We start from the raw sequence: 24,941 nt of genomic DNA on the forward strand, positions 1-24,941 counted from the left end.
CACCACCATTCAGATGTTCACTGTACATGTTACATTCCTCTGTCCTTAATCTTATAATGGAGAAAAATGTAAATGTTTTCTTCCTAGATAGAAGGGCTTCTCCCATCTTTGAGGTAGCAACCATCAAAAACACTACTCATGCACACTAGAAATGAAGTGTAGCATGGAGTAATTTGAGAATTCAGTTACATTCATTTTGGTTTTCAAATAATCACAAATCATGTCAATATCAACAAACATACATAGCTAGTAACTGTACATGACTAAACATCACCTCTTCATCTTGTGATCCATACTAACATATCAATTTTCTATCTATTTTAACTATGAATCACTATCTACAATATTTCTCCCTAAGAGAAACGTCAGAAAACAGAATTTATGAGATACTTTCTAGTATGCATTTCCTGATATTTATTTAGATTTGATTTTTTAATAAATACTTTCCTACATTTTCTTTATGTCATTCCATATCTTTCTTATATAAATAAGTCTTTTGTCTCCTGAATTGTATGTTCAGGACAAACCTCTTCCATGTCTTACTTCATTACTAGGGTTTCCCTCCAGGACATGCTCTCTGATGTCCAGTGAGGTGAGAGAGCTGATCAAAGCCTTTGCAGGTTTCCTTACATTTATGAGATTTCCTTCAGTATGAATTATCTGATGGTAAGGAAGACCAATGTGCAGGGTTAAAGTCTTTGTCACAATCCTTACATTTATAAGAATTCTCTTCAGTATGAATTCGCTCGTGTTTAGTAAGAGTTGCATAGTGACTGAAAGCTTTTCCACATTCTTTATATTATCAAGGTTTCTCTCCAGTATGAATTCTCTGATGGCGAGTAAGACCTGAGTGCCAGCTAAAGCCTTTGCCACCATCCTTACATTTATAAGGCTTCTCTCCAGTATGAACTCTCTGATGGTACAGAAGGCCTGAGTGCCGGCTAAAGTCTTTGCCACAATCCTTACATTTATAAGGTTTCTCTCCAGTATGAATTCGCTGGTGTTGAGTAAGAGTTGTGTATTGGCTGAAAGCTTTTCCACATTCTTGACATTTATAAGGTTTCTCTCCAGTGTGAATTCTCTAATGGCAAGTAAGACCTCCTCGTTGAATAAAGCCTTTGCCACAATCCTTACATTTATAAGGCTTCTCGTCACTATGAATTTGCTGGTGTTTAATAAGAGTTGCGTATTGACTGAAAGCTCTTCCACATTCGTTCCATTTATAAGGTTTCTCTCCAGTGTGAATTTTCTGATGGCAAATAAGACCTGAGTTCCGGCTAAAGCCTTTGCCACAATCCTTACATTTATAAGGCTTCTCTCCAGTATGAACTCTCTGATGGCAAGTAAGACCTGAGTTCCGGCTAAAGCCTTTGCCACAATCCTTACATTTATAAGGCTTCTCTCCAGTATGAACTGTCTGATGGCAAATAAGACTTGAGAGCTGGCTAAAGCCTTTGCCACAATCCTTACATTTATAAGGCTTCTCTCCAGTATGAACCCTCTGATGGGAAATAAGACCTGAGAGCTGGCTAAAGCCTTTGCCACAATCCTTACATTTATAAGGCTTCTCCCCAGTATGAACTCTCTGATGGTACAGAAGGCCTGAGTTCCGGCTAAAGCCTTTACCACAATCCTTACATTTATAAGGCTTCTCTCCAGTATGAGCTCTCTGATGGGATATAAGGTCTGAGCCCTGCCTAAAGTCTTTGCCACAATCCTTACATTTATAACCCTTTTCTCCAGTATGAATTCGCTGGTGTTTATTACGATTTGCCTGTTGACTGAAAGCTTTTCCACATTCTTGACATGTATATGGTTTCTCTCCAGTGTGAATTCTCTGATGGCAAGTAAGACCTGAGAGCTGGCTAAAGCCTTTGCCACAATCCTTACATTTATAAGGCTTCTCTCCAGTATGAACTCTCTGATGGTACATAAGGCCTGAGCCCTGGTTAAAGTCTTTGCCACAATCCTTACATTTATAAGGCTTCTCTCCAGTATGAATTCGCTGGTGTTTACTAAGAGTTGCATAATGACTGAAAGCTTTCCCACATTCTTGACATTTATAAGGTTTCTCTCCAGTGTGAATTCTCTGATGGCAAGTAAGATCTCTGTGTTGTATAAAGGCTTTGCCACAATCCTTACATTCATAAGGCTTCTGGCCAATATGGATTCGCTGATGTTGACTAAGTTTGGAACTCTGATTAAACGCTTTGTCACATTCTGTACCTTTGAAAGTATTCCATCCTGTATGAATTTCCCTATGTTTACATAGGTTGAGTATGTTAGCAAAGAGTTTCTCACATTTCTTACACTTGTAGTTTTTCTGTGGATTCTGAATACTCTGCTGTTGAATAAGTTCTGAAGACTGATTAGAAACATCATATTCACTACAATTGTAAGTCTTCTCTCCAGTATCTGTACTGTTATTTAGTGAAAGACCCGATGCTCGATAAAAGATATTCCTAGAAGTATTACTTTTAGAATCCATATCTGAAGATTGAGGTGCCTGATGTTTCCTAAGATCAGAGGCTTGTTCATTGTTATATCCACTGTCATTGCATGAACAGTTTCTTGCTCCATCATAAATACTCTGGGAACTATTGGGGTTGGAGCTCCTACTTAAGGCCTGACTCGTGTTATTACACATGAAAAGTTGTTTTATATTAACCCTATCACGATATGTATCAAACAGTGATGGCTGAATTAAGTCTCTTCCATTATTATCAACATTACACATTTTTGATTGGAGAGAACCTGTCTGTTGGTGGAAGAATAATGACCCGCTGCTCACAGATCCCTCAAGTTGATTATATTGTGAGTTTTCCCCATCATTTGCAAACTTCTCCTTTTCAGACGTGGTTGAATGTATGTGTAATCGAAGTCTACGTTCAGAGTGGTCTGAATGAGCATTTGGAGTAGAGACTGGATGACCTTCCAGATTTTCCACATTTCCCCTCAGAGAACGCGTGTGTTTCAAAAACTGATGTGAGTCATTGCTTACAAAGATACACTGCGTGGCAGACGGTGATGACTGAAACGGGTGCTTTCCCCAATTTGACTCCCAGTGCTCATTTATTCTGGCAGTCATGTCCACAGTATGTGAAATGGTCTCAATTTCTTTATGTCCATATAAACATCCTCTCAGTCTTTCACATACCCTTGTATGTCCCCAGTCTTTGGTTAAATGGTCATTTCCGAGGGGAGCTCTTTCATATAGGTTTGCTTTTTGGATCGAATTTTCAAACCTTGGATTCTTTGACATCAAACCATGGGTGTTGTGAGAAAACAGACCTAAAAGATACCAAATAAAAGCTTTCTTATCTACTATTCTCAGTGAATATCCCTGAAGATTTAGAGAAAATGGGGACCCAAGGATCAAGATGCCAGAGGATTAGGCAGATTGGAGTTCATCTCTCTCCACAAATGCATCAAGAATACATCAGAATTGGAAGAATTCTCACAGAGCCCCCTCTGAACACTAGCAAAGAACCTACACCACCTAAAATGGCCAGAAAGATTCCTGCTGAGCCAGGTAGGACCAAAAAAGAAGGAGAAGGAAGAGGAGAGCAACTGGGATGGGACCTGTAAGCTTGGGGGGATCTGAAGAGAGAAGAGGTGTCCACATCCGGGGGAGCCCCTCACTGGGGGAGCTCAGTTTGGGCAGAAGGAGAGCCTCATTCTCTGTGGAAGAGAACATGGCAACCCGCGTGTGGCAGAGGGGAGTGAGAGCTGCAGATGGGGTGCTGACCCTGCCCTGCCCACCCAGCCTGAGAGGGTGTCCACCTCAAGGGTGTCCACCACTGCAGACAAGGGCTGGGTGCTGGAACCTGGGCTTTGGGGAGCAGACCCAGGCAGAGGACTGCGGTTGGCCATGAGGAGACATCCTGAGGGGACGGGAGGGAGGGAGGAGCTCTGCAAATGGGACGCTTGTGGAGGAAGCCTGCACCACCAAAGCGCAGAGCGCCATTGTTGAGTGAGGCCCAAAGGGAAGAACCCCACCGCAGCCTCTCTCCCCCGTGCTGGCCCCTCATCCCTGGCAGTAGGGAGGACCACCACCCGGGTGGGCTCTACTGAGGCCCAGCCACGGCCTCCCCCATGCCCCTCCTCCGCCGTCAGCAGACCCCTGTGCCCTGGGGCAGCCTCTGGAGCAGACACCTGTGGGTGGGCCACATGCTCAGATGGAGCTGAAAGCACAGCTGAGCCCCAGGGTTAAGGAAGCAAACCTGAGGTCTCTGCTCGCAGCTGCACTAACCATGCTTTTACACAGGCAACCGGCTTTGTCAGCTCAGCCCCTGCAGAGCATCTGAAGGACAAGGGGGATGCCCCAGTCACAGCAGCTGTGGCTTTAGCAACTGTAGACTTTGTGGGCTTGGACACGAGGGGACGCGGCCAGGCCGGAGTCTGAGCTGCCCGCACAGCACCACAGCACCTGGGACCTAGGCCCTGAGTTCAGGGGATCTATGCTGGTGACCCGGGGAGAACAACATCTGAGACACCCCAGGGCCGTGTGCCGGCATACCCATGGTTGAGGTGGGGCCAAGATCAGGGCCAACCAGGGTCACACGAGACTCACCCAATGGGTGAAAGTGACGCACAGAGCACGTCCCAAGGGGAACATCCCCAGAGCAGCAATCCTCAGGGGCTTCTCTCCCGGGGGTGTGCTCCAATCCCACCTGCCTCCACACAGATCAGAATCACAGTGAAGAAACAGATCTGGGGGCTCTTTTCCACCAACCAGGGCGCACACCCACCACAGACAGGGCGGTGACAGCCACAGAGCGATGGGGAAGCGCCCCTCAATATCCAGGGCAGGCTCGGTTACAGCAATCAAGTGCCCATCAAGGGGATCAGGGCACAAACCTCAGGACCAAACTGACCTCTAAAGGGCAGGCACAAGAAATAGAGGAACTAGGATCCTGCAGCCTTCAGGACAGAGACCACACACACAGAAAACGTAATAAAACCAGGGGACAAGGAGTGTGGGGCAGAGGAAGGGGCAAGATAATAAGCTACAAGAACCACTAAATGCAGCAGAGACACGCAGTCTAATGATTACCTTTTGCCCTAAGTCGTCTTAAATGGAGACACCAAACATTTTCAGAAATACTAGGTGCCTTCAAATACTTTAACCCACTTCTTACCACTTGTGTTCTACTGGAACACATTCTATTAGATGTTTGTATCTAAAAATCATAAATGATATTGACATACAACTAATTAGAACCTGAGGGCCATCAGAAACTGATAACAAATGAGATAAATTAATAAAGTCTGGGGCAGCTGATAAGAAACAAGATAACAAAGCCTTAAGCAATTAAATAAGAAGTGAGATTTTAAAAAATGTGTTGGGATCACAGAGAACTCTACTCAGTTCCCTGCAGAGACCCAAATGGAAGGAAATCTAACAAAGAGTGGCTATTTATACGTGTACTTTATTCTCTTTGCTTTACAAGAGCACAGCATTGTAAAACAATAAGGATTTAAATCCAATAAGGATGTAAAGGACTTAAAAGGACTTCTTTATATGATCTAAAATGTTAATAGTTTCAAACAACCATTAGAAATACGGTGGAAAATGTTCTAAACTATTTTGCCAATTTATTTAAAAAAGCTTTGAGTTAATTGAATACATTAAAGTATTTTACCATTGAGGAATTGTGGCAAATGCACTTCAGATATTTAAAATGAGTTCACATAACGAAAAGTGAAACATTGGTGTAACTCAGAGATTTGCATTCTCTCATTTTATGGAAGTTTTGTTTTATACACTGAAATGAGTTTAAAATTTATAAGGTCATATTTGTAGCTTCCGCTCTTTTAGAAAATATAAATCATAAAATAAATTCTGTCTCCAATATTCCTAGAGTATTGGTAGTTTGTTTACAATTCCACTCACACATTTATTTCTAGAGGTAGAAACAAACTTTAAAAAGAGCATCTTATATTTATTCATCAATGGCAGTTTTCCTAGGACCCCCAAGAAATGAAAGAGCAGCCAACTCATGCAAGTTGTCACAAGCCAAGAAGAGAATTTGAATTCTCACTGTGGATGAGAAAAGTAATCATGGAGCTGAATTCATGAACGATTGAGAGGCAGAAGGAGCCAGGCAATGTCCGTCTATGACAGCAACAGAAATGAGCCCAGAGTTCTCCAAAATCATTTCCACTGGAGCACGTCTTCCCAAGCCACAGGACAAAGGCTGACTTCCTCACTGCTCCTTGGACCTCTCACCTGAGTCATCAGCTCCATCCATTCACACCTACCTGGGTATGTGGCTGTTGTGTCCGTTCTCCTTACATCCCAGGGAGTCTTCATTTGCTCCAGAAAGGTCACCAGGTCCGGCTTGGAGACCACAAGACCTGTTCATCAGAGAAAGGAACATTTGTTTTGCTAGAGATTCTTAAGTTTCCAACCCAATATGTATTTGGGTGAGAAGAGAACGCACGGGTGAATGTTAATATAGCCTAGAGGATGATTTCCCCAAATACTTTATTGAAAGCACCCTTACAATACTAACAAATACATAAAAATCAGATCCTGACATTCTGGTCAAGTACTACAAGGCTAAAGTAAGTAGTGTAAATGTGGTTTTATGAGGACGGTGTCACTATTTAATACCATGGAACTGATTCAATCACCACCATGCTAGAGTGAAGGAGGCAGATTACATCACGAAAGAAAAAGGATAGAATCATACTGAATCACCATGAAGGCTTTCTTTCTAAACTCACAAATACCCATTTCCTGCTAGAAAGCAGGGATCTGAAGGTGTTGGTGGAAGCAGAAAATTCCAGGAGACGTTCTAGAAATGCAGGAACCAAACCCAGTGGTGGAAAAGGGATTCTGGAAGGCAGTTCTCCTCACCCAAGGAGGCCAGGTTCCCATAGGTCTCTAACATCACATCCCTGTACAAGTCCCGCTGACCGAGGTCCAGGCATTCCCACTCCTCTTGAGTGAAGTCTATGGTCACATCCTGGAATGTCAGCCGTCCCTGAAATACAAAGTACAGATGCCATGTACTTTGGGGTCACAAAGAGTCAGACACAACTGTGATCGCAAAGAGTCAGACAGGACTGATGACTGAATGACTGAACTGACTGACTGACTGACTGTCATATGGCCAAGAGAAGACTTCCTAACCTGACCCTAAACGAAAGCAGTAATTTCAGAGAACTGATTTTGATTTACTGTAGTTTCTGGTATCACACAATAACATTTTCTACCACATTTTTAACCCCAAGAAAAGAGGATATGATTCACAAGAAACTATTCTAATGTGGAAGAGAAATTATAATGTAATCAGATCAACACTGGCATATTTATTTTTGAGTGTTGTACTTGTGTGACCCAGGATAAATTGGCTACCAAAAACCAGGAAACATTTTTAAAAAGCAGATTCTGATCCAAGAGTTCTGGACTGAAGAAAATATGCCACATTTTTACCAAGCTTATTTGAACTAGTAATGTTGCAAATTCTGCTCCACAAATGACCATTCTGAACAGGAATGAAGGAGAATAGTAGGGAAGAATTCACACTTAAGTCTGAACTTTAAGACTTTTACAAATTTTACAGGTCTTATAGGATAGTAACCTTGCAGCAAGAATCATTTTAACTATTTAGTATATACTGTATATCTTTCTGACAGTTTTTACAGAATCTTGAATGTGCAACGGAAACAATAGCTCCTCTGTCCATAGGATTCTCCAGGAAAGAATACTAGAGTAGGTACCTTTTCCCTTCTTCTGAAAATCTTTAAAAAACAGATAAAAAAAACAGCGATCAAATCATGTTAACAGGTTTGTGGACACAGACATATACTAAAATGGGACTATATACTTATTAATAGTGAATAGGGAAAAGTTGTCATTTCAATAAAATAAAGTTTTTTTCAACTTATTAAAAATGTACATAAATATAATGGGATGATATTATTTTTATTGATTTAAATAAACTAGAATACAGACATACAGAATGATGTAACATAAAGTAAAGCTCTGGTTCTGAATTTTTTAATTTCCTGAAAATGTATATCATTTCCAAAGAGCTATAGTTCAAATTTTAATAAAGTTGAACATAGATTAACACTAACAAGATTCTTATAAACATTTTGGAAAATACAAAAAAGTGATGAGACTCTGTGATGTGAGCATGGAGTGTACCTGGAAATGACCAGACCTGGGCTTGAGTGACAAAAATCCCACAAACCCAGCATCTCTACTAAACACAGTCATCTTCCAAAGCAAAGAGAAACTTAAGAGCATATGGGATTCCCCCATTAACTGTGATAGTTTAGGCACATCCCTCACTTTTTTTCCCCAAGGGAGTTGTTAAAGACAAAAGGGAAATACATGAGCTGTGTCGCATGGGAATCTCACAGAAGTACTTAAACCAGTGACCATCAGAGTCGTGGGGTTAGAAGTACATGGAAGAATGCATTACCACTGCATGGGTATTTTGGCAATATTATGGAAACCATGATCTGAATCCATCATTAAAAAAAGTTAGTTTCCAGCAAATTTCACTTCATATATACCTCCCGTGTCATGTAGCCTAATACCACATTTAATTAGTAAGTCTTTCTTATCGACACAGAGGAAGAGGATAGTCTCAACTACATTTTTTTATTTTTGGATAAAATCTGGACCACTGAGTCCATTCTATTTCCAAGGGCATTGCCTTTTGCTCCTGTTCTAAAGACCTGAAGTTGCATCCAGATATAAACTCATCATGGCATTTCCCCTACTTCCCTAGGATCCCAACACAGAACAGCATTCCACTGGGAATCCCTTATACCAGTGCCTCCCCGTGTTGGTCTTTCACAAAGGGAATATGTTCAACATTGAAACTGATGGAACAATGTTGAAAATTCATCATGCTCTATAGAAAGCCAGGATACATACATTGGATAACAGGCTCTGGGACATAAGGAAGAAACAGTCTAAAGAGCCAGTCTTCTCTAATACTAGAAAAACTGGAAAAAGTAAGCAGTTGGCAACAAATACCCTAGGTAGAAAAATTAGAAGCCGAGAATTGAAGGTTTGCAGATGTTCAGACCAGGCACTTCAGGAGGAAAAGCAGACACAGCCCCAGACCCGGGACAGGACATTTACCTGAGAAGCTGCCATTTCCTCCTCTTCTTCCTCCAGCTCTGCGTCTCCTCTGGGGATTTTTATCACAAACTCACATCTGGGCGTTAAGTAGATAACTTAAAAGGCTTCCAGACAATTCTTGAATCCGCAACTGCTGCAATGATCGAGAAGAAATAGTTTTTTTGTTTCCCTTTGCCGTTTTCAGAGCTCCTTTTTTACTTTCTCCTTCCTGGTCTGCAGCGGATAATCCAGACTAACCTGATATGCTAATCACATCCTTTGTTTGGTGCTTACCTTTCCTGCATTCTCTATGCAGACCACCCCTGCGAGTTCTTCTCCTTTCTTTCTGCCTTACAGAGTGCAGGCCACAGTACAGTTCCCAAGACATAACAGACAGAACTACCAGGTTACCTGACCCAGCCTGTGAGGGTTTTTGAAACAATGTAAGAGGGAGACCCAGGTCCAAGATCCAAGAGCTGCAGCCTCACACTCAGCACCCCTGTGACCTCAGGAAGGGAGCATTTAGGGCGGGAACTTCTAGAAACAAAGAATGTCAGTCTGATTGGTTGGGGAGGGGCTCCTTCTAGGATGGGTGTGGCCCTCCAAGACCTGGTATCTGTACCCATGAACTATTTATAGCCAAATTCACACTGAAATGCAAGAAAGAAGAGGAAACCACTAATCCACTCAGTTCAGTTCAGTCACTCAGTCATGTCCGACTCTTTGCCACCCCATAAACCGCAACACGCCAGGCCTCCCAGTCCATCAACGACTCGCGGAGTCCACCAAAATCCATGTCCATTGAGTCGGTGATGCCATCCAACCATCTCATCCTCTGTCCTCCCCTTCTCCTCCTGCCCTCAATCTTTCCCAGCATAAGGGTTTTTTCCAGTGAGTCAGCTCTTCACATCAGGTGGCCAGAGTATTGGAGTTTCAGCTTCAACATCAGTCCTTCTGTTGCAGGAAGGGGGACCCCTTCCAGGGCCCCAAATTGGGCTCTTGTCTAACACTCGGAAATGAATTGTCCGAGGAGACACATGCTGACAAAGCAAGAGACTTTATTGGGAAAGGGCACCCGGGTGGAGAGCAGTAGGTAAGGGAACCCAGCAGAACTGCTCTGTCGTGTGGCTGGCAGTCTTGGGTTTTATGGTGATGGGATTAGTTTCCGGGTGGTCTTTGGCCAATCACTCTAATTCAGAGTCTTTCCTGGTGGCGTACACATCGCTCAGCCAAGATGGATGCTAGCAAGAGGGATTCTGGGAAGTGGACGGATACGCGGTGTCTCCTCTCGACTTTTCCCGAACTCTTCCGGCTGGTGGTGGCTTACTAGTTCCGTATTCCTTATCAGGATCTCCTGTCATAAAACAACTCATGCAAATGGTTACTATGGTGCCTGGCCAGGGTGGGCGGTTTCAATCAGTGTGCTTCCCCTAACACTTCTAATGAACACCCAGGACTGATGTCCTTTAGGATAGACTGGCTGGATATTCTTGAAGTGCAAGGGACTCTCAAGAGTCTTCTCCAACACCAGAGTTCAAAAGCATCATTTAGAAGAAGGAATTCGTAGGGCCTGGACTCCATCTCAGGCCTGTCTGTGCTGATCGTGCTCGGCCACCTCTCCAGTGGACTCTGAACTCTCTGCTTAGTGTCTGTGGGAACGACAATGGAAGGATAAGACCCCTCCGGACAGGGGAACCTTGAAGATCATATCCAGGTTACTCATCACCTAAGAGAAAACAGACACTAATCACCCCTGCCTCCAGACAGTATCTATCAGAATGTAAGCACAGGCTTAAATTGGTTATTAACTGGTTGGAATGTAACCGCGGGCTTATTGATTATTAACTCTTTGAACACATAACACGTGAATGATGGGGTTATTGTGATTGTATTTACCCTTCCTTTGTAAGCATCAAGGGATTGGGGTGGTGGGTTTGGAGACGTACACATGGGATATAAAAGATTTTCACAAATGCTGATCGGGGTCCTTGGCTAAGAGGAGTCTCTGCCTTGGGCCCGCTGGTGTAATAACCTGCAATCCACTATCTGTATTGTCCTTCTGAGTGAGTTTGTTTCCCGGAAAGCATGGCTATAACAAATTCTTCGGTGCTCAGCTTTCTTTATAGTCCAACTCTCACATTCATACATGACCACTGGAAAAACCATAGCCTTGACCAGATGGACCTTTGTTGGCAAAGTAATGTCTCTGCTTTTTAATATGCTGTCTAGGTTGGTCATAACTTTCCTTCCAAGGAGTAAGCGTCTTTTAATTTCATGGCTCCAATCACCATCTGCAGTGATTTTGGAGCCCCCGAAAAATAAAGTCAGCCACTGTTTCCACCGTTTCCCCATCTATGTGGCATGATGTGATGGGACTAGATGCAATGATCTGAGTTTTCTGATTGTTGAGCTTTAAGCCAACTTTTTCACTCTCCTCTTTCATTTTCATCAAGACCATTCAGGTATTACCTAAATCAAATCCCTTATGACTATACAGTGGAAGTGAGAAATAGATTTAAGGGACTAGATCTGATAGACAGAGTGCCTGATGAACTATGGACAGAGGTTTGTGACATTGTACATGAGACGGGAATCAAGACCATCCCCAAGAAAAAGAAATGCAAAAAAGCACAATGGCTGTCTGAGGAGGCCTTACAAATAGCTGTGAAAAGAAAACAAGCAAAAAGCAAAGGAGAAAAGGAAAGATAGACCCATTTGAATGCAGAGTTTGAAAGAATAGAAAGGAGAGATAAGAAAGCCTTCCTCAGCAATCAATGCAAAGAAATAAAGGAAAACAATAGAATGGAAAAGACTAGAGATCTCTTGAAGAAAATTAGAGATACCAGGGGAACATTTCAAGCAAAGATGGGCTCAATAAAGGACAGAAATGGTATCGACCTAGCAGAAGCAGAAGATATGAAGAAGAGGTAGCAAGAAAACACAGGAGAACTGTACAAAAAAGATCCTCATGACCCAGATAATCACGGTGGTGTGATCACTCACCTAGAGCCAAACATCCTGCAATGTGAAATGGCCCTTAGCAAGCATCACTACAAACAAAGCTAGTGGCGGTGATGGAATTCCACTTGAGCTATTTCAAATCCTAAAAGATGATGCTATGAAAGTGCTGCACTCAATATGGCCCCAAATTTGAAAACTCAGCAGAGGCCACAGGACTAGAAAAGGTGTTTTCATTCCAATTCCAAAGAGAGGCAATGCCAAATAATGCTCAAACGACTGCACAGTTGCACTCATCTCACACGATAGTAAACTGATGCTTAAAATTCTCCAAACTAGGCTTCAGCTATACGTGAACCATGAACTTCCACATGTTCAAGATGGCGTTAGAAAAGACGACGGAATCAGCAATCAAATTGCCAATACCTGCTGAATCATCGAAAAAGCAAGAGAGTTCCAGAAAAACATCTATTTCTGCCTTCTTGACTGTAGCAAAGACTTTGACTCTGTGGATCACAATAAACTGTGGAAAATTCTGAAAGAGATGGGAATACCAGACCACCTGACCTGCCTCTTGAGAAACCTGTATGTAGGTCAGTAAGCAACAGTTAAAATTGGACATGGAAGAACAGACTGGCTCCAAATAGGAAAAGGAGTACGTCAAGGCTGTATATTGTCACCGGGTTTATTCAACTTATATGCAGTGTACATCATGAGAAATGCTTGGTGGGAGGAAGCACAAGCTGGAATCAAGATGCCGGGAGAAATATCAATAACCTCAGGTATGCAGATGACACCACCCTTATGGCAGAAAGCAAAGAGGAACTAAAGAAGCTCTTGATAGGGGTGCAAGAAGAAAGTGAAAAAGTTGGCTTAAAACTCAACATTCAGAAAACCAAGATCATGGCCTCCAGTCCCATCACATCATGGCAAATAGATGGGGGAAAAGTGGAAACAGTGACAGTATTACTTTCATCCAGCTCCAAAATCACTGTGGATGGTTACTGTAGCCATGACATTGAAAGACACTTGCTCCTTGGAAGAGAAGCTATGAAAAACCTAGACAGCATATTAAAAAGCAGAGACATCACTTTGCCAGAAGCTATGGTTTTTCTCCTGGTCATGTATGGATGAAATAGTTAGACTATAAATAAGGCTGAGCACCAAAGAATTGATGCTTTCTAATTGTGGTGCTGGAGAAGACTTCTGAGAGTCCCTTGAACTGCAAGGACAGCAAACCAGTCAATCCTAAAGGAAATCATCCCTGAATATTCATTGGTGAGGCTGAAGCTCCAACACTTTGGCCATCTGACAATGAGCCAACTCACTGGAAAACAGTCTGATGCTAGTTTTGAGTAAAAAGATGCTCAACTTGAGATTTGCAAGTTAAGTTTTATTTGGGGCAAAATGCTTCCATTGTTTCCCCATCTATTTGCCATGAAGTGATGGGACTGGATGCCATGACTTTAGTTTTCTGAATGTTGAGTTTTAAGCCAACTTTTTCACTCTTCTCTTACAGTTTCATCAAAAGGCTCTATAGTTCTTTTTTGCTTTCTTCTTGCTGAAGCTGAAACTCCAATACTTCGGCCACCTGATGCAAACAAATGATTCATTGGAAAAGACCCTGATGCTGGGCAAGATTGAAGGCACGATGAGATGGTTGGATGGCATCACCAAGTCGACGGATATGAGCTTGAGGAAGCTCTGGGAGTTGGTGATGGACAGGGAAGCCTGGCGTGCTGCAGTCCATGGGTCGCAAAGAGTGGGACACGACTGAGCGACTGGACTGAACTGGGGCAAAATAAGGACTGCTGCCTGGGAGGCAGAATTTCAGATATCTCTGAGGGACTGCTCCAAAGTGGCAGTGGGGGAAGGTCAATGTATAAGGTTTTGGTGAAGGGGGAGTTCAATGCCATTAAGCACTCATTTTACAAAAAGGTTTCTGGCTAACCTTGAGTATCTGATATAACCATGAAAGGATTCGGTGCTTCTCTAGCCATGAGGAGATGCAAGGATTGAGATAATAAAATATGTTCCTCAGTCCAGTTCAGACGCTCAGTCATGTTCGACTCTTTGCGACCCCATGAATCGCAGCACACCAGGCCTACCTGTCCATCAGAAACTCCTGGAGTTTACTCAAACTCATGCCCATTGAGTCGGTGATGCCATCCAGCCATCTCATCCTCTGTCGTCCCCTTCTCCTCCTGCCCCCAACCCCGCCCAGCATCAGGGCCTTTCCCAATGAGTCAACTCTTCGCATGAGGTGGCCAAAATATTGGAGTTTCAGCTTCAGCATCAGTCCTTCCAATGAACACCCAGGACTTATCTCCTTCAGGATGGACTGGTTGGATCTCCGTGCAGTCCAACGGACTCTCAAGAGTCTTCTCCAACACCACAGTTCAAAAGCATCAATTTTTGGGCGCTCAGCTTTCTTCATAGTCCAACTCTCACATCCATACATGACCACTGGGAAAACCATAGCCTTGACCAGACGGACGTTTGGTGGCAAAGTAATGTCTCTGCTTTTTAGTATGCTATCTAGGTTGTCATAAATTTCCTTCAAAGGAGTAAGCATCTTTTAATTTCATGGCTGCACTCACCATCTGCAGTGATTTTGTAGCCCCTCAAAAATAAAGTCTGACACTGGGGAGAAGCAAGCACAGTGATGGGTCTCTTTGGAGGAGGGGGTGAAGTGGGGAGCTTAGAGAGAAGGGGCTGACCTGGCCAGGGCCCAGTGATAATGAAATTAACACTTTTGATAAACCTGACACATAAACTGGCACATCTGGCTTTTTTCCTGTTTTTTTTTTTTTTTTTGTTTGTTTTTTGTTTTCAAGTGATTTATGGACTTTCCTAGTGGTCCAGTGGCTAAAACTCTGGGCTCCCAGTGCAGGGGGTCCAGGTTCAATCCCTGCTCAGGGAACTAGATCCTGCATGCCACAGCTAAAAAATCTCACATGCCGCAAATAACACCTGGCACAATCAAATAAATGCATAAATAAGCAGACATTTAAAAAATAAAAAAATGAAAGTGACTTATTTCACCAACCATTGTAGGGTCAAATAAAGCTGTCTTGACCAATGGTAGGAGGCAATTTTGTCTGTGGAGCAGTAACAGGAACAAGAATGAGATCAATTGTATTACGGGCTTCCACTTGGAGGACTTTTTTCTCCAGAGGAAGCATTGACAGAAACAATAGTAATAAACAAACTGAAACTGTCCTTAAGACCAAGAGAATGAGGAGAACTACTTGGAAAATAATCAAAAGGATATGATCATTAGAACACCTTCATTTCAGATTCTCTCTTCCAGGTGAACCTTAGAGTCAAAATTTCCCAGAAACTTGAAACTGTTTACCTCAGATTGGGACTTGAACCCACAAGGCTGGGACTCAAACCCAGCCAAAACCCACAGTACCTGGGTTCAGGACCTAATGAAGCTCAGGTTTCTGATGTTTCATCACAGAAAGATTTCAGTGAGAGACAAACTGATAGGTAAAAAGTGGATTTATTCAGATTCAGAGAGAGGCACACTCCACAGACAGAGTGTGGGCCATCAAAGAGGGTGAGTGTGCCCCGAAATATTCAGTGGTTAGTTTTTATAAGCTGGGTAATTTCATATGCTAATGAGTGGGATTGGCGTGCTGCAGTCCATGGGAAAAAATAAAAAAAATAAATACATCAAAATAAAGTCTGACACTGTTTCCACTGTTTCCCCATCTATTTCCCATGAAGTGATGGGACCAGATGCCATGATCTTAGTTTTCTGTATGTTGAGTTTTAAGCCAACTTTTTCAATTTCATCAAGAGGCTTTATAGTTCCTCTTCACTTGCTGCCATAAGGGTGGTGTCATTTGCATATCTGAGGTTATTGATATTTCTCCTGGCAATCTTGAATCCAGCTTGTGCTTCCTCCTGCCCAGCATTTCTCATGATGTACTCTGCATATACGTTAAATAAGCAAGGTGACAATATACAGCCTTGACGTACTCCTTTTCCTATTTGGAAGTAGCCTATTCTTCCATATCCAGCCCTAACTGTTGCTTCCTGACCTGCATATAGGTTTCTCCAGAGGCAGGTCAGGTGGTCTGGTATTCTCATCTGTTTCAAATTTATCCACAGTTTATTGTGATCCACACAGTCAAAGGATTTGGCATAGTCATTAATGCAGAAATAGATGTTTTTCTGGAACTCTCTTGCTTTTTTGATGATCCAGCGGGTGTTGGCAATTTGATCTCTGGTTCCTCTGCCTTTTCTAAAAGAAGACTGAACATCTGGAAGTTCACTGTTCATGTATTGCTGAAGCCTGGCTTGGAGAATTTTGAGCATTACTTTGCTACCGTGTGAGGTGAGTGCAGTTGTGCGGTAGTTTGAGCCTTCTTTGGCATTGCCTTTCTTTGGAAGTGGAATGAAAACTGACCTTTTCCAGTCCTGTGGCCACTGCTGAGTGTTCCAAATTTGCTGGCATATTGAGTGCAGCACTTTCACGGCATCATCTTTCAGGATTTGAAATAGCTCAACTGGATTGCCATCAGCTCCACTAGCTTTGTTGGTAGTGATGCTTTCTAAGGCCCACTTGACTTCACAGTCCAGGATATCTGGCTCTAGGTGAGTGATCACACCATTGTGATTATCTGGGTCATGAAGATCTTTTTTGTACAGTTCTCCTGTGTATTCTTGCCACCTCTTCTTCATATCTTCTGCTTTTGTTAGGTCCACATCATTTCTGTCCTTTATCGAGCCCATCTTTGCATGAAATGTTCCCTTGGTATCTCTCATTTTCTTGAAGAGATCTCTAGTCTTTCCCATTCTGTTGTCTTCCTATTTCTATTTCTTTCTATTTCTTTGCATTGATTGCTGAAGAAGGCTTTCTTATCTCTCCTTGCTCTTCTTTGGAACACTGCATTCAAATGCTTATATCTTTTCTTTTCTCCTTTGCTTTTCACTTCTCTTCTTTTCACAGCTATTTGTAAGACCTCCTCAGACAGCCATTTTGCTCTTTTGCATTTCTTTTCCATGGGGATGGTCTTGCTCCCTGTATCCTGTACAGTGTCACAAACCTCCATCCATAGTTCATCAGGCACTCTGTCTATCAGATCTAGTCCCTTAAATCTCTTTCTCACTTCCACTGTATAATCATAAGGGATTTGATTTAGATCATACCTTAATGGTCTAGTGGTTTTCCCTACTTTCTTCAATTTAAGTCTGAATTTGGCAATAAGGTGTTCATGGTCTGAGCTACAGTCAGCTCCTGGTCTTATTTTTGCTGACTGTATAGAGTTTCTCCATCATTGGCTGCAAGGAATATAATCAGTGTGATGTTGGTGTTGACCATCTGATGATGTCCAGGTGTAGAATCTTTCCTTGTGTTGTTGGAAGAGGGTGTTTGCTATAACCACTGCATTCTCTGGGAAAAACTCTATTAGCCTTTGCCCTGTTTCATTCCCTACCACAAGTCCAAACTTGCCTGTTACTCCAAGTGTTTCTTGACTTCCTACTTTTGCATTCCAGTCCCCTATAACGAAAAGGACATCTTTCTTGGGTGTTAGTTCTAAAAGTTCTTGCAGGTCTTCATAGAACCGTACAACTTCATCTACTTCAGCATTACTGTTTGGGGCACAGACTTGGATTACTGTGATATTGAATGGTTTGCCTTGGAAATGAACAGAGATCATTCTGTCATTTTTGAGACTGCATCCAAGTACTGCATTTCAGACTCTTGTTGACCATGATGGCTATTCCATTTCTTCTGAGGGATTCCTGCCCACACTAGTAGATATAATGGTCATCTGATATGAATTCACCCATTACAGTCCATTTTAGTTGGCTGATTCCTAGAAAATCAACGTTCACTCTTGCCATCTCCTGTTTGACCTCTACCAATTTGCCTTGATTCATGGACCTAACATTCCAGGTTCCTATGCAATATTGCTCTTGACAGCATCGAACCTCGCTTCTATCACCAGTCCCATCCACAACTGGGTGTTGTTTGTGCTTTGGCTCCATCCCTTCTTTCTTTCTGGAGTTATTTCTCCTCTGATCTCCAGTAGCATATTGGGCACCTGCCGACCTGGGGAGTTCCTCTTTCAGTATCCTATCATTTTGCCTTTTCATACTGTTCCCCTGTTTAGTATCCTACTATCACTTAACTAGGAAGTGTTAGCATTACAGAGGACAGGATCTCCTAGTTATCTTTTTATTTGTGAAACTTTTCTGAAAAATCTGGACCACTGAGTCGATTCTATTTATAAGAGCATTTTCTCAGTCCTGTTTTAAAGAGCTGAATTGCATCCAGACGTAAATTCCTCAGGGTATTTCTCCAACTTCTCTGAAGATCCCAACATCGAACTACATCCCAGTGGGAATCTCAGATACCAGTGACTCCCCATGCTGATCTCTCACAAAGGGAGTATTTTCACCAGCAGAAAGTCACTAATTCATGCTGAGAATTCATCGTGCTCCATAGAAAGCGGGGATGTAGGAAACGGAGAAAAGGCTCTGGGACACAAGGGAGAAGTAGTCTAAAGAGCTGGTCTTCGCTATTATAAGAAGAAAAGGAAAAAGTAAGTTGATAGCAAAGACCCCAGGCAGAAAAACTGAAGTAGAGAAGTAAAGGTTTGCAGATTCTCACCTCAGGCATTTCCTGAGGAAAAGCAGACACAGCCCCAGGCCTGGGACAGGATATTTACCTGAGAAGCTGTCATTTCGTCTTCTTCCTCCTGCTCTGCATCTTGTCTGGGGACGTTATGCAGCAAACTCACACCTGCGTATTGAGAAGATACCTTCAAAGGCATCGACACAGCTCTTTAACATGCAACTAATGCACCTACAGACAGAGGACGTTGAAAACCTGAAAAGACCAACCTCTCCTGACCTCTGTCTCAGGAGAGATTCAGGAACAATCATTTCTGACCTGGAGACCAGCCTGTGAACTAATTTCTTGATTGTTTTCTCCTCAGAGAGAGCGCCTAACACTCTGCTCACACAGAGGGTGTGACTTGACTGACTTCCCTGGTCCAAATCCAGCTAGACCAACCTCTCCTCAGACGGAAGCCTGGCCTCAGCTTTCTCAAATGGATCAGGAGGCAGGTCCTTAAGCCGGGCCTCCCCTTAGAATCCCCTGGAGCACATCTTACGAACCACACTGATGCTCCACAGGACCCATAAAGAACTCTGTGGGGAGGGCACTGTTGAAGTTACTGCTTAACACTGGTCACTTGTACTTGATGGGAAACCAGATGGAAACCACTTGGTTAAAGATTCTTTCTGAACCATTTCCGTGAATACAAAGCCCTCCAGGTCAGGCTCCCACTCTGAAAGATTATGAATATGCTGGTCTGAGGTGGGGACATGAAAAGAGTCTTTCCAGTGGGAACATCTAAACACACAGAAGGCCAGCCTGACTCCCTGGGGAGGGGCTCTTTCTTGGATGGGTGCAGTCCTCCAGGACCTGAGGTCATGCCCTTAGATGAGGGGAGGTGGGAGGTGAGTGCTTGGTGGGAATTACCTGGTGACCTTGTTTTTGTGAAGGCTCTGGTCTCAGAATTCTGCAAAGATACCTCAAGTCCTTAGATCTTTTCACTCCCTCCCAAGTCTGGGGCCACATGTTTTCACAAAATGATTTGCATTGTGATCACCTATCTGCAGGTAGGGGGCCTGCATCTTTTAGACCAGGAGTCTGAAGATGATTCCATCACAGCTTTCTTTGAACATAGACCAGGAGCAGCAGAGGACAATGGGTTAAACTTGTTCAAATGAAGAAACTTAGACTTTGCAAATGGTGCCCTAAATGCACATTTAGACCATCAAAAGAATGATCTGAGTTATAAAATGAGTGATACTGAAGAAAATGAACACATGAGTGTGTAGTTGTTGTTCTATTTAGTGTGTGTATCTTTCTAGGTTTTTTTGGAATCATCTTGCTGCAGTTTATTCTCTGCTCCATTTTCGGACTTATATAATATTTTCTCATAGCTTTAAAGGTAATGATAAGAAAATTAGAAGAAGCATATTCATTTTATTATATTATATGACTTAACTGAATATTTTGAATATTCAGTACAGTATATTCAGTGTGCATGCACAGGGACCAATGACTTTTCTTTTTATTTTAGAGATTTTTTTTTTTTAATGGATCGTTTCATTTCACAGCACCACTGAGAATAAGGTGCAGAGTTTTCCCTTATAGCTCATGCTCGCCCACATGGAGGGCATCTCTACTTATCTTTCCCTCCCAGAGGAGACATTCATCACCACCACTGAATGTACTAGCATTTAAGGGGGCCTCTGAAGTGGAACCCGGGGTTCAGCAAAACCGCTGATCACGAGAAAGGTGGTCATCTACTGCAGGTGTTCAGAGGACGGGCTGGTGTGAGTTTAACACCTGCAGGCTGCCTGCTCCACACACAGAGGCTGAGGCAGTAACAGCAAGGAGCAGTTCAGGTAAGCTCTCAACAGGACTCTGCATGATCCTTCTTATTAGACCTCTCACAGTGTCCAAGTAGTTACAAAATGGGAGCGGTGGTATAACAGAGATATGGTGGAAAATATATGAAAGTATTAGAGGTTTAAAGCCAGTAAGGAACTAATTTCTACAGATACCAGCTCTCTGTGTTACCAGATAGTTTGTTATAATCTCTTCTCTATAACTTTAAGTAAGGTGGGAGAGGTTAATGTTGGTGGTGGGTTAACATTTCATTGATCACAATCAGCCAAAATATTAACACCATTCATTTTGATTAACTGTGTGTGCTTAGTCGCTCACTTGTGTCCGAGTTGTGGCGACCCCATGGACTGTAGCCTGCCAGGCTCCTCTGTCCATGGGGATTTTCCAGGCAAAAATACTGGAGGATGTTGCCATTTCCTTCTTCAGGGGATCTTCCCAACCCCGGAATCGAACCCATGTTTTGCACACTGTGGGTTGATTCTTTCCTGTCTGAACCACCATGGAAGCCCATACATGTATTAATTTCACACATATTTGACATTTTACAATTTCACACATTATAACCTTTTACAATCCACTGTGTGATCCGTAATTAAAATACAGACTACAAGCATAGAGAAAAACTTATTTTTCTGATATAATAATATGTAAATTGTGATTTCTATGGTTTACACAACAGAGGATAGCAAACATTTAGGAAACATGGCCATACACTAATTACAGGCCTTTTCTAGGAAGGGTTTCAAATACATTTCTCTTTTATCACAGAAGATATATTTCAACATTGTCAACTAATATTCCTGACTTGTGTTGATGTTATGATGATACAACAATATTTTAGTGAACTGTCATTGTGTTCTCTTCACAAATTAAGTGATATAACTATTGAAAATTTAGAACCAACCTCTGTTGCACTTTACATGCAAAGAGTCCATGACCACTTACATGGTGACCTCTAGGGATATTTGACATCAAAGACGAACACCTGCATTTAGATGTTCATTGAACATTTAACATTCTGGTTCCATTTTGTAATGGAGAATAGATAGAAATGGTTGCAACACAATATAGAAGGGCTTCTCTTATCTCTAAAGTACAAACCATAAAAATAATCTATATTTGCATACACACTAAAAATGAAGCACCGTATGGATTTCACAGTTGAGGTACATTCATTCTCAAATAATCTCAAATCATGTCATTATAAGCAGGATGCATTGCTAATAATTGTAACTTTCTAACCATCAACCCTTCATCTTGTGACCCCTACGAACATATTCACTTTCTATTTGTTCTAATTTTGCATTACTCTCCATAGTAATTCTCCTTCAGAGGAAGTTCAGAAAACAGGATTGATGAAATCCTCACTACCTTTCAGTCTCTGATATGTATTTAGATTTGTGTTTTGATGAAATACATGTGCACATATTGGTTACATTATTTCCGTATGTTTCTTGTATAAACTCTCATGCTTTCTGATGTATGTTTGGGGCAAACCTCTTCCATCACTTGTTTCATTACTAGGGCTTCTCTCCAGTGTGCGCTCTCAGGTGTTGAGTGAGATCACTGCTCTGACTAAAGGCTTTGCCACATTGCTTACATTTGTAAGGTTTCTCTCCAGTATGAATTTGCTGATGTTTAGAAAAATTTGAGCTCTGGCTAAGGCTTTGCCACATTCTTTGCATTTGCATGGTTTCTCCCCAGTATGAATTCTCTGATGTTGGGAAAGACCTGAGCTATTGGTAAAGGCTTTGCCACATTTGGTACATTTCTAAGGTTTCTCCCAAGTATGAGTTCGCTGATGTTCAGTAAGATTTGAGCAATGGATAAAGGCTTTGCCACATTCTGTACATCTGTAAGGTGTATCTCCAGTATGAATTCACTGATGTTGAGTAAACTTGATATCTGGTGAAATGTATTGCCGCAATCCTTACATTTTTAAGTTTTCTCTCCAGTATGAATTTGCTGATGTTAAGTAAGATTTGAGTTCTGATCAAAGGCTTTGCCACACTTTGTACATTTAAAAGGTTTCTCCCCAGTATGACTTTGCTGATGTCGATTAAGATTTGAGCAATAGATAAACACTTTGCCACATTCCTTACATTTATAAGTTTAAAGATTTCTGGCCAGTATGCATTCACTGATGGTGACTAAGATGTGAAGTCTTACTAAAGGATTTGCCAACTATTGTACATTTGAAAGGTTTCCCATCTGTATGAATTATCCAATCTCTACTTAGATTGGATGAGTGAGTAAAGACTTTGATACATTTCTTACACTTGTTTTCTTTTTGTGGATTCTGAAGAGTCTGCTGTTGAATAAATTCTGAAGACTGATTAGAAACTTTACCATATTCACCACAATTCTAAGTCTTCTCTCCAATAGGAGTATCTTTATAGAAAGACCTGATATTTGCCAAATGGAACATCATAGTTACTCAGAAATGTGCACAGTTTCATTAGGACTCTCAAGAAATGAAACAGCAACCAGATTCATGCAGGTTGTCACAAGCCAAGAAGAGCATTTTAGTTCTCACTGTGAAAGAGAAAGGTAATCACCAGACAAGATTTCATCATGGTTTAACAGGAAGAAGGCAGCAGGTGATAGCCGTCTATGACAGAAACAGAAATAAATCCAGACTTCTCCTAAATCGTTTCCAATGAAGCAGATCTTCCAAAAACACAGGACACAGAATGACTTCCTCGCTGATGCTTGGACCTCTCACCTGAGCCATCGGCTCCATCCACTGACACATACCTGGGTACATGGCCATTGTCTCCATTCTCCTTCTACTCCTGGGATCCTTCATTTGCTCCAGAAAAGTGACCAGGTCTACCTTAGAGACCACAAGACCTGTACATCAGAGAATGGAATATTTGTTTTGCTAGGGATTCCACTTTCCAATCTAATATGTATCCAGATGAGAAGAGAATGCATGGTAGAATGTTAAGATAGCCTAGAAAAAGATTTCCCCAAATACTTTATTGAAAGCACCTATACAACACTAACTAATACATAAAAATCAGATCCTGACATTCTGGTCACATACTACAAGGCAAAAGTAAGTAGTGGAAATTTGATTTGAAGAGGAGGGTGACACCATTTTATATCACAGAACTTATAGAATTAGCACTTACCTAGAAGAGGCAGATTACATCAAGGAAGAAAAAAAATTAAATCATCATGAAGTCTTCTTTTTAAATTCACAGCTTCCCATTTTCCAATACAAAGCAGGGATCTGAAACGCTGTTAAAAGAAGCAGAAGACTCCAAGAGACATTCTAGAAATGCAGGAACCAAAACCCTGAGAGCAGATAAGAGATTCTGGAAGGAAGCTATCCTCAACCAAAGTGGCCAGGTTCCTATAGTTCTCTAACATCATGTCCCCGTACACTTCCCATTGACTGAGGTCCAGGCAACACACTCCTCTTGAGTGAAATCTATGGTCATATCCTGGAACATCAGTTGTCCTGGAAATACAGAGTACAGATGACATGTGTCCATGAGAAGACTTCCTAATGCGCCCCAAGATGACAAAAGCAGCTCACAGAACTGCTTTTGATAAAGGAGAGCATTTGGGGTATACTTTTTACACAGAAATATTTTCTACCGAATTCCTAACACAAGAAATGATGAGATGTGACTCACAAACCATTTCAGAAACTATTCTGATCTAGAAGAGAAATGATAAAATTATCAGAACTACATTGGCTTTTTTTTTTTTTTTTGGCCACACCACTTGGCTTGTGAGATCTTACTTCCCTGACCAGGGAATGAACCTGGGACCCCGCAGTGAAAGCACCAAGTCCTAACCACTAGGCAACCTAGGAATTCCCGGCATATTTATTTTTGAGTGTTGTATTTGTATGACACAGGATGAATTGTCTATCAGGGAAACAGGTCATATTTTGAAAAAGCACACTCTGATCCAAGAGTTCTTGAGTGGGACAAATGTGCTGTTTATTTTAACAAGCTTAGTTTTTTCTTAGTATTTTTAACAAGCTTCTTTAAACTAGTAATGTTGAAAATTCTGCTCCATGAATGACCGTTTTGAACCGTAATGAAGTACGATAAGTACTTATACTAAGTACTTGTAATAATAAGTAATGTAAGCATTCATACTGACTTTTGAAGTTCAAGTGTTTTACAAATTTTACAGTTCTAATAAGATAGCATCCTCAGTAGCAACAATCATTTTAACTATGTACTATATACTATATATCTTTCTGATAGCTTTTATAGAGTGTTGAATGTGCAACAGAAACAATTTAAAATCAATAATGTTGTTGTTCCACCTTTCTGCAAATATATAGCAAACATTCCTTAAACAGCTTAAATTTATTTCACTTCATGTACTCTAAACTTTACTAATAATACACAGACAAAAACACAGGGACAACTCTGAAGAAAGTTCACAGAAGTTTTTCTAACTGTGAGGAATATAAAA

At 41.8% G+C, this 24,941-nt stretch overlaps 1 pseudogene; it reads right to left on the minus strand.

Moving 5' to 3' along the window:
* Positions 1–210: 210 nt before the first annotated feature.
* Positions 211–24,941, minus strand: part of LOC133055195 (zinc finger protein 850-like) — a 78,464-nt pseudogene continuing 53,733 nt past the window's right edge.

This window comes from Dama dama, chromosome 4 (genome assembly GCF_033118175.1).
Source record: "Dama dama isolate Ldn47 chromosome 4, ASM3311817v1, whole genome shotgun sequence".
Classification (NCBI taxonomy): domain Eukaryota; kingdom Metazoa; phylum Chordata; class Mammalia; order Artiodactyla; family Cervidae; genus Dama; species Dama dama.